The sequence below is a fragment of the Ailuropoda melanoleuca genome, chromosome X, assembly GCF_002007445.2.
Source record: "Ailuropoda melanoleuca isolate Jingjing chromosome X, ASM200744v2, whole genome shotgun sequence".
In the NCBI taxonomy this organism is placed as follows: domain Eukaryota; kingdom Metazoa; phylum Chordata; class Mammalia; order Carnivora; family Ursidae; genus Ailuropoda; species Ailuropoda melanoleuca.
In genome coordinates, this window is record NC_048238.1 from 80,892,970 (window position 1) to 80,903,048 (window position 10,079).

The following is a 10,079-nucleotide window of genomic DNA, read 5'->3' on the forward strand; positions in this document are numbered from 1 at the left end:
ATGCCCCATCTTATCCAAATTTATCCCTAGATTTCTCAGAGTTTAAAATAAATAAGAGGCAAATTGTCCCAGGCATGTAACCGGATACTGTCCAAGGCCTGTCTCCTACTGTAACAGGTGTGCTTTCAATGGCCTTTTATTGCTCTTTTTATCCCCTCTTGTTCTGTTGTCCCCTAGAGTCAACAGCTGTGACTACTGTTTCGTCTCCATAGCAACCAGATTCCTCTCTTCTGTAAAGTTTCATCGATCTTATTTTCCTAATGTCTTTGTTTTACTATTGCTTATGCTGCAGTGTATACTGCACTGGCTATTCGACACTGAAGCTCTATTTAAATCTAGTTTTAATACCAGTAACTCTGGGAGTTTGTGTAAATTACACGGAAGCAAACTCTTTCTGGGCATAGCCCAGAAACACCCTGGATCCCTCTGTCATGCTCTATAGCCCTGTGGCCTCTTAGTTAAGAATGACCCAGGACACCAAATAAAGCAGTTACCCCAAGCCTGCCCTAGGCCAGGCATACGTTCTCCCCTAAGCATTCATTCCTAGCTCATTCAAAAGCTATTCATTGAACAACTACTTTGGGCAAGGCATTGTACTAGGAAATAGAGATAAAAGATGATTAAGATATAGTTCCTGCCCTTAAGGTTTAAGTCTTAGGGTATCTGGGTGGCTCAGTCGGTTAAGCTTCTGACTCTTGATTTCAGCTCAGGTCATGATCTTAGGGTCATGAGATTGAGCCCCACGTCAGACTGGGCGTGGAGCCTGCTTAAGATTCTCTCTCTCACTCTCACTCTCCCTCTGCCCCTCCCCCAGCTCATGCAAGCACACACACTCTCTCTCTCTCTCAAATAAATAAAATCTAGACTTTTTAAAAAGACTTTATTTATTCATTTTAGAGACAGTGAGAACCAGAACCCTGAGATCATAACCTGAGCTGAAATCAAGAGTTGGATGCTTACCCTATTGTGCCAGGTGCCCCAAGACTTGAGTCTTCCAGTAGACACAGACAATTATAAAATATGCTAAGTAAGGATGGAAGAGAACTATAGGATCAAAAAAGGAAAATAGTTTAATTTAGCGTCAGGAAAGCTTCCTAGAGGAAGTGAAATTTAAGTGGGACCCTAAAGGATCTACAGGACTTAACTTCACTAAATACTAGAGAACAGCCATCTCAAGTAGTGGAGGCAGCATTTACAAAGGCACCAACCTTGAGATAACGTGGCTTATTGGGTGAATTATCTGTAATTCCTCATGACTGGGACAGAGTGTTCAAGCAAAGGGTAAGGAGCACAGTAAAAGAAGCTGAGGAAGAAATCAGGGACAACTCAGCTAGAACAAGAATCATGGGCTTTATCACTCAGGGCAGTGGGGATCCACAAAATGTTGTAAGTGGGGGCATAATATAATCAGACTAGCTCCTTAAGACTGGTGGCAGTATGGAAAAGTAGATAGGAAAGAGCTGCAAGTGGTTGCCATTGCAATAATCCACATGAGAGATGAGGATAAACGGAACTAACACATTGGTAGAGGGAATGGAGAAGAGAAGGCACATTCGGGTAATATTCAGAAAGTTGAATGGCCACTACATGTAATAACATAGCTATAATACAACATGGGGCATTCTATAATAACAGTAAATGCAAAATACTATGTAAAAGAGGGACACCTGGGTGGCTCGGTCGGTTAAGCATCTGCCTTCAGCTCAGGTCATGATTTCAGGGTCCTGGGATCGAGTCCCACTTTGGGCTCCCTGCTCAGTGGGGAGATTTGCTTCTCCCTCTCCTGCCTCTCTTCTTCCCCTGCTTGTGCTCTCTCTCTCTCAAATAAATGAATAAAATATTTTAAAAGAGAGAGAGAGAGATAGCAGGGATGCCTTGGTAGCTCAGTCGATGAAGTGTCTGCCTTTGGCTCGGGTCATGATCCCCATGAGTCCTGGCACCCAGCCCCACGTTGGGCTCCCTGCTCACTGGAGAGCCTGTTTCCCCCTCTCCTCCCCACTCATGCTCTCTCTTTTTTGCTATCTCTCACTATCTCTGTCTCTCTTTCTCAAATAAATTTTAAAAATCGTTAAAAAAATAATGAAAGAAATAGCAAATGTTTTCTGGAAGGGTTTTATAAGACTCTAATGAGAAAATGAACTTTTGTGTTCCCAGGCAAAAGAAACAACATGTGCAAGGGCACAAATGAGTGAAAGTGAACATTCAGTGAGTGGCTTGACTGGCACACATGTATGCACACATACGTGTGTATGTGTGTGTGTGTGTTCAGCAACAGAGCACTTTTTCCCAACTAAATCTTTCTCTAAACCTTAATATTTAAGACAGAAGTGATGATTGATTCCTCAGGCAGTTTAAGTATCTTGACAACTATGTCATAGTTTGCAGAACTCTCAAGCACGCTTCCCTATCAATCCTTATGGACTGATAAGTTGAAAACTGGGGTAGAACTAATCCTATTGAGGGCCAGATCACTGAATAAGGCCTCCTGTGGATCATTAGACTACCTAAAGAGGAGTCACGCAAGCTGCCTCATATAGGTCCATTGTTCCCCGAACCCAAGTTGTGTGCCATATACTGCCTAAAGAACTTCAAAGAGATGTATTTAAGCCTACAGTTATGAAGAATCTGGGAAACCATGTAAATGGCTAACTTCATTTGTGGTACTCATCCTCTCTTTCCTGCACTGAGTTCCTTTGTCCAAAGGGTCACTTGCATTTCTGCAATCCTCCCCCACTTCTGTACCAGTCCTCTACACGTTAGTCTGAATATAAGTAAATGAACGCCTTGTCCCAAGGATATGGGTAATGTATGCGGGTTGAGTTCTAGGTCTCATATCACAATGACTCAACACTGACTCTTTTTTTAAAAAGATTTATTTATTTATCTGAAAGAGAGAGGCAGAAAGGGGCAGAGGGAGGGGGAGAGAGACACTCAGCATGGAGCCCAATGTGGGGCTCGATCTCATGACCCTGAAATCACGACCTGAGCTGAAACCAAGAGCTGGATGCTTGGGGCGCCTGGGTGGCACAGTGATTGGGCGTCTGCCTTCGGCTCGGGGCGTGGTCCTGGCGTTGTAGGATCGAGCCCCACATCGGGCTCCTCTGCCGGGAGCCTGCTTCTTCCTCTCCCACTCCCCCTGCTTGTGCTCCCTCTCTCACTGGCTGTCTCTATCTCTGTCAAATAAATAAATATAATCTTTAAAAAAAAAAAAGAGCTGGATGCTTAACTGACTGGGCCACTGAGGCACCCCACAACACTGACTCTTTTATTTTTTTAAAAAAGATTTTATTTATTTATTTGACAGAGAGAGAGAGAGAGAACACACGCAGGGGGAACAGCAGAGGGAGAGGGAGAAGTAGGCTCCTTGCTTAGCAGGGAGCTTGATGCGGGGCTCAATCCCAGGACCCCAAGATCAGGACCTGAGCCAAAGGCAGACGCTTAACCAACTGAGCCACCCAGGCGCCCCAACACTGACTCTTTTAAAAGTGTATATTATAGTGTCTGGATGGGGTCAGTAGGGAAAATGCCTTCCTCCTTACTCCGATCCCCTGCTTTTTATATTATTCTGTTTTATGGGTCAGAGTTGTTCAAAGAGAGTGCACATACTTCTAGGATACATGAAAACTTTAAAGAGACACATAGGCAGGTTTTGTTTGTGTGTTTATTTTTAACCAATTACCAGATTTGTAACTTCTCTTGTACTCTTTCCTAAACTTGTTCTGCACGAGAACATACCTCATGGTTCTAATTTCCCACCCTCCTTGTCCCACTTTATGAAGAAAGGCATGTCTCTAATTCATCTCAAGACTTACCTTGGTACCCAAGGTGAAAAAACCGCCTGGAGATCAAACAAAGGCACCACTGGAAATACTGGTGTAGACATTGAGAAAGTGCGTTACTTTGATGATAAGATAACAAACGCTTTTATAAAGTCTAGTAGTTTTTAATGCCTTGCTATCAACAGAATCAGAGGAGGGCCTAACCAAGTTGTCATTTCATAGATCATTACATATAATTTTGATGACAGATCGTTAAGTAATTTTGGGGGGATATTATCCAAAAAGTGCTCAATTGAATGATAATGTTTTAACCAAACTCCATTCATTCCCATCCAATTATGGAAAAAAAAAGATTTCTCAACACTTTTCTCTGTTAAAAATGCTGAACTCAGGGGGCACCTGGGTGGCTCAATCAGTTGAGCAACTGACTCTTAGTTTTGGCTCAGGTCAGGATCTCAGGGTTGTGGGATCGAGCCCCATCAGCCTCAGGCTTAGCAGGGAATCTGCTTGAGATTCTTTCCCCCTCCCTCTCCTTTCTCCTCTTGTCATCCCCACCCCCCACTCACTCACACGCTCTTCTCTCTCTCTCCCTCTCTCAAATAAACAAATAAATAAAATCTTTATTTAAAAAATGCTGAACTGGGTCTCATTAGAAAAATAAGCAACATTCATCCACAGATAAATGAACTACATTTTTTAAAATACCCTCTTCTTCCACTTAAGTGATATATTCCCAATAATACTCTATTTTATGTTTATTAATTATAAAGTTTTATATTTGTGTTCTCTTAATCAGTTGTGTACTACTGGCTATAATGAAAACAGTCCCAAAGGCTCAAAAGCCTGACAGTCACAGGAAATGAGCATTTTTTACAATGTGAGTTTATGGCAGAAATTAGGTCGTGATGATCAAAGACTTCCAAGAATAAAAACATATTGCATTAGGATATAATTCTGTGGGGTAAAATGAAAAGAGTTCAAGAAAAAAAGGTAGGATATAAAATTTCTGACTGTTCAAAAGGAGTTTGTTCGTGTATCTTTTAAGTGGATCATGGTGGATATCAAACTGCTATGGTATTTGGTTCCACTTAATACATTTCAAAGAGGGATGTGACAGTTTTATTTTTTAATGTCAGTATTTGCAATATGCCAGAAATTACATCATTCACAATATTTGAACTTTCATAAATCCCTCCATAAAAAGTTGTTAGGTGTAAATGTTAGGTTATGAGGCATATAGTTTTTCCAAAATTCCTTTAGAGCCCATGCAAGTGAAAATGTTTGAAGACCACTGTCAAAAATGGAGAATTAACTAGGGGCTGCTTAAACCCACCTGCAGCTTGGGGGTTCTTGGCCCCAAGAGTTGCCAAGGTTGAAGCCAACTGTAGCCATTGTGTCACTAATTTATTCCCTTTGCAAGCCGGAAACAGGATTCTTTCCAGGCCAGCCACAGGACCATCTCTCCCACCCACTTCTCCAGTGTCTCTCCCTTTAACCCCCTCCTCCCCACCTGCCCCTTCCCTCCCACTGAGCCCCATTTCAGCTACACCTGCCTCCCCTCTCCTAATTCAAACTTCCAACAGAGCCTTCTCTCCTCCCTTTGCCTGAATACCAATACTCCTATAGTTAAAGAGAGGATAAATTCAAAAGAGCTCTAAGTTGATGTGTTTAGAAGTCAAGAGAGAGAGGCTTAAGGTTGCTGTCCCTGGAAACATTTACAAAGCAGCTGCTGTGAGTGTTGGGGGCTGAGGGCTCACAGCTGGCTCTGTTCTCTGGAGAATTGCCTGGGGCTGATAGGAGCTGCTCACCGAGAAGGTGACCCCCCACACACACACTAGCCCAGTTTGGAAGTGGCCCCTAGCCAGAGATTGGTAAGAGCTTCAAAAGGCTCTTCCCTTGCCTCTACAGCAAGCAACACCGCTGTGTGGTTTATGCTCCAGAACCTTCTGCCAAAGGTTAAGTCAGTGTGGGGCTGTCCTTCTCAGCTCAGAAACCAAACACACATGTCTCCTTGTTGTTGATATATTCTATCAGGCATCTTTTCCCCAAACAGGCCAGTTTTGAATACACTGAAAATCTGTTAAGATAAATACCTTCTCCCAATGCCAAACCCCTATGATCTCAATAGTAGCTGGTGTCTCCAAGAACTCTAGCAACCATGTTAGCCCATCACCACCTGGTCTCACTTTTCTGTGTAAATTCAAAGTCCTCGGGGATGCCTGGGTGGCTCAGTCAGTTAAGCATCCAACTCTTGACTTTGGCTCAGGTCATGATCTCAGGGGTCAGGAGATCAAGCCCCCGGGCTCTGCGCTGGGTGTGGAGTGTGCTTAAAGTTCCCTCTCTCCCCTGCCCCTCCTCTCTCTCTCTCTTTCTTCCTCTAAACACACACACACACACACACAAATACAGTAGAGTACTATAAATGTATTTTCTCTTTCTTAAGATTCTCTTAACATTTTCTTTTCTCTAGCTTACTTTGTCATAAGAATACAGTATATAATATATATAAACATACAAAATATATGTTATAAACTGTTTATGTTATTGGTAAAGCTTCTGGTCAACACTAGGCTATTAATAGTTTGGGGGGAATACAAAGTTATGGGTGGATTTTCAACTACTGGGGGCGGGGGGTTGGCACCTAACCCCTGAGTTGTTCAATGGTCAACTGTACTTTGTATGTGTCAGAGACCGTTCTGAACTCTTAGGGTAGACATACCAGTGACGAAAGTAAAGATCCTTGCCCTCATTCGAGCAGAGGGGAACAGACAATAAACACTATAAATAGGTAAATTACATATTGTAAGGAGATTTGTGCTATAGGACAAGAAAAGATAGAGCAGGGTAAGAGAGATTGGGAGTGCCAGGGTGGAAGGTATGAGGTGGGGACTGCAGTATTAAAATAGGGTCTTCAGACTGAATCAATGCCAAAAAAAAAAAAATTTTTTTTTCATCCACAGCATTTTTACCATGCTTAGCTTCTGAGTTGTTCAACAAATATCTAAACTAGCCTTCTCCTCAATTAGTATTACACTAGCAGGCATATGACACTGATGCTGGGCCCTCGGTCCCGTGTTCACAAGATTCCCATTTCCTCAATTAATTTGCAGCTCCTCGGGGCACCTGGGCAGTCATTTAAGCATCCGACTCTTGGTTTCAGCTCAGGTCATGATCTCAGGGTCATAATATCAAGCACCTCCCCCCCCCCGCCCCCATGTCAGGCTCCATGCTCAGTGGGGAGTCTGCTGGAGATCCTCTCCCCCTCCTCCTGCCCCTCCCCCCTACGTTCAGGCTTGTGTGCTCACTCTCTCTCTCAAATAAATAATCTTTTTTAAAAAATCGTAGTTCCTCTCCCTGATTTTTGTGGATCACAAAAGCACAGAACTTCTTACATCTTCGATAACTTGCGCTTTATCATTCATAATTGTTTCTATCACAGAAGTCATCGCATCACATACTGGTCATTTCTCACCAATTTCAAATTTTTTATTCTCTACTTTCCATTAATTTATTTAATTTATTTTATTTTTAAATTTTTATTCTTGTAGTTGACAATGTTATATTAGTTTCTGGTATACCATGTAGTGATTCAACAATTCTGTATATTACTCAATGCTGATAAATATAGTCACCATCTGTCACCATACAACATCATGACAACATTATTGACTATATTGCCTCTGCTATACTTTTCATCTCTGTGACTTATTTATTTTATAACTGGAAGTGTGTGTCTCTTAATCCCCTTTACCTATTTTATCCATTCACCCACCCACCCACCTTCCCTGACAACCACTCAGTTTTATCGCTGTATTTATGAGTCTGTTTGGTTTTTTGTTTGTTTTGGTTTGGTTTTTTTAGATTCCACATATGAGTGAAATTGTATGTCTTTCTCAATCTGATTTATCTCACTGAGCATAATACCATCTATATCCATCCATATTGTCGCAAATGGCAGGATCTCATTCTTTTTTATGGCTGAGTAATATTCCATTGCATATATATACCACTTCTTTATCCATTCATCTATCGATGGACACTTGGGCTGCTTCCATATCTTGGCTACTATAAATAATACTACAGTAGACATAGAAGTACATATATCTTCAAATTAGTGTTTTCATTTTCTTTGTGCAAATACCCAGTGGAGGAATTACTGGATCATATGCTAGTTCTATTTTTAATTTTTTGAGGAACCTGCATACTGTTTCCCACAGTGGTTGCACCAATTTACATTCCCACCAACAGTGCACGAGGCTTCCGTTTTCTCCACACCCTCGCCAGCACTTGTGATTTGTTCTTGTTTTGATTTTGATCATTCTGGCAGGCGTAAGAAGATAGCTCATTGTGGTCTTGATCTGTATTTCTCGGATGATTAGTGATGTTGAGCATCTGTTCGTGTGTCTTTTGGTCATCTGTACGTCTTTATAAAAAATGTCTATTCAAGGGGCCCCTGGGTGGCTCAGTCATTAAGTGTCTGCCTTCGGCCTAGGGCATGATCCCAGGATCCTGGGATCGAGCCCCACATCGGGCTCCCTGCTCCACTGGGAGCCTGCTTCTTCCTCTCCCACTCCCCCTGCTTGTGTTCCCTCTCTCGCTGTCTGTCTCTCTCTCTCTGTCAAATAAATAAATAAAGTCTTTTTTTTTAAATGTCTATTCAAGTCATCTGCCCATTTTTAAATTAGATTGTTTTTTGCTTTTTGGGGGTGTTGAGTTGTGTAAGTTCCTTATATATTCTGGATATTAACCCCTTATCAGATATATCATCTGGAAATCTCTTCTCCCATTCAGTAGGTTACCTTTTCATTTTATTGATGGCATGCATTCATTACTTTTATTTTCAGCATGAGTACACCAATCTCGACACAACACTTTTTCTACATTTACACTTACGATAATGTAGGATTCGTGTTGACATATTTAGCAAACAGATTAAATGGGAATTTCATATAAACAATAATTTTTATATAAGTATGTCCCATGCAATATTTAGGACATATTTATATATACTTTGTATTTACATTATACTTATATTACATATAAATATATATAATAGTTATATTTATACTATAAAAGATTTATTTATATGAAATTCAAGTTTGGGCATCCTATATTTTCTCTGGCAATCCTATGCAGGATTTAATTAAATTCATCAAGGTGGATTGAATGTTCATTATGAAACATTATTCTATATAGAGCAGTGCTTCACAAAGCGTGATCCTGAGACCAGCAGCACGGGCATTACCTGGGAACTTGATACGAATTCAAATTCTTGGGTTCACATCAGGCAAGCCAAATGAAACAGAAACTCTGGGTTTCTGAGTTTCTGCCCAGCAGTCTCTGATCTAATAAGCCCACGGGGTGATTCTGACAGATACTAAAGTTTGAAAACGACTGATTAGAGACAGCTCTGTTAGCATCCCTGCCAGTTCTCGCCAGTGCGTCCCATTGAGGCTGCTGAAGAGCTGGCCGCTAACGTCTTACTGTTGGCCCCCTTTCGCTGCAAAACTGCCCTCTGCTTGTCAAGAGTTGCCTCTTCCAGGAAGTTATGTCCCACGTTGGGGGTGTCCGTCCCTTCTGAACCACTGATAGAGGCATAAAGGGCTAACTTCTTCACCAAGATGAGGACAGTTCTGCAGTGTGCTTTATACTCAAGAGCCCTAACCTCGTGGGTCGGACAAAGGCTGGACTTCTCTGAGACCACATCTTTTCCTAGTTCTTTTCCCTTCCCTGTCCTGCCTTTCTCACTCCCTTCCAGGCGTTTCCTAAAGAGCATTCCCTCGACATCATCTGCAACCAAATCCCTGCTTCTGCAGAGTCTGACACAAGATGGGATGGAGCTAATAATGCTTCTAAAATACCATAAAGTTACACCTAAACGTGGCAAATTCAGCAAGCCGACTAAATAACAGCACTAAAATGATCACATGTAACCACTGATGCTCTTTGAAGAAAAGGAAAAGCTGTTACAATATCTTAAACATCAGGTTTTAGAAGCCAGGTTTTAGGAAGTGGACAGTAGAGAAGAAGATGAATCTAACACGTTAAAAAAATTGGCAATATTATAATTTATTGTTTTCTACATGCCTTCAAGTAAATCAGGCAACAGTACAACTCTGTTAGAATTTGAGTATTAAAAAAAAAAAAAGAAGAAGAATCTGAGTATAAAGCCCCCAGAGAGCTGGTACCCAGCCCTAGCACTGTGCACATGGCTCATGGTAGATGCTCGATTGATGCCTGTGTAATGGAAGAAAGATGTGTGTCTAAGACGACACCAAGATTTTGCGGTGGGAAACGTGG

At 41.7% G+C, this 10,079-nt stretch overlaps 1 pseudogene; it reads right to left on the minus strand.

Moving 5' to 3' along the window:
* Window positions 1-9,555, minus strand: part of LOC100475680 — a 36,420-nt pseudogene extending 26,865 nt beyond the window's left edge.
* Window positions 9,556-10,079: the final 524 nt, after the last annotated feature.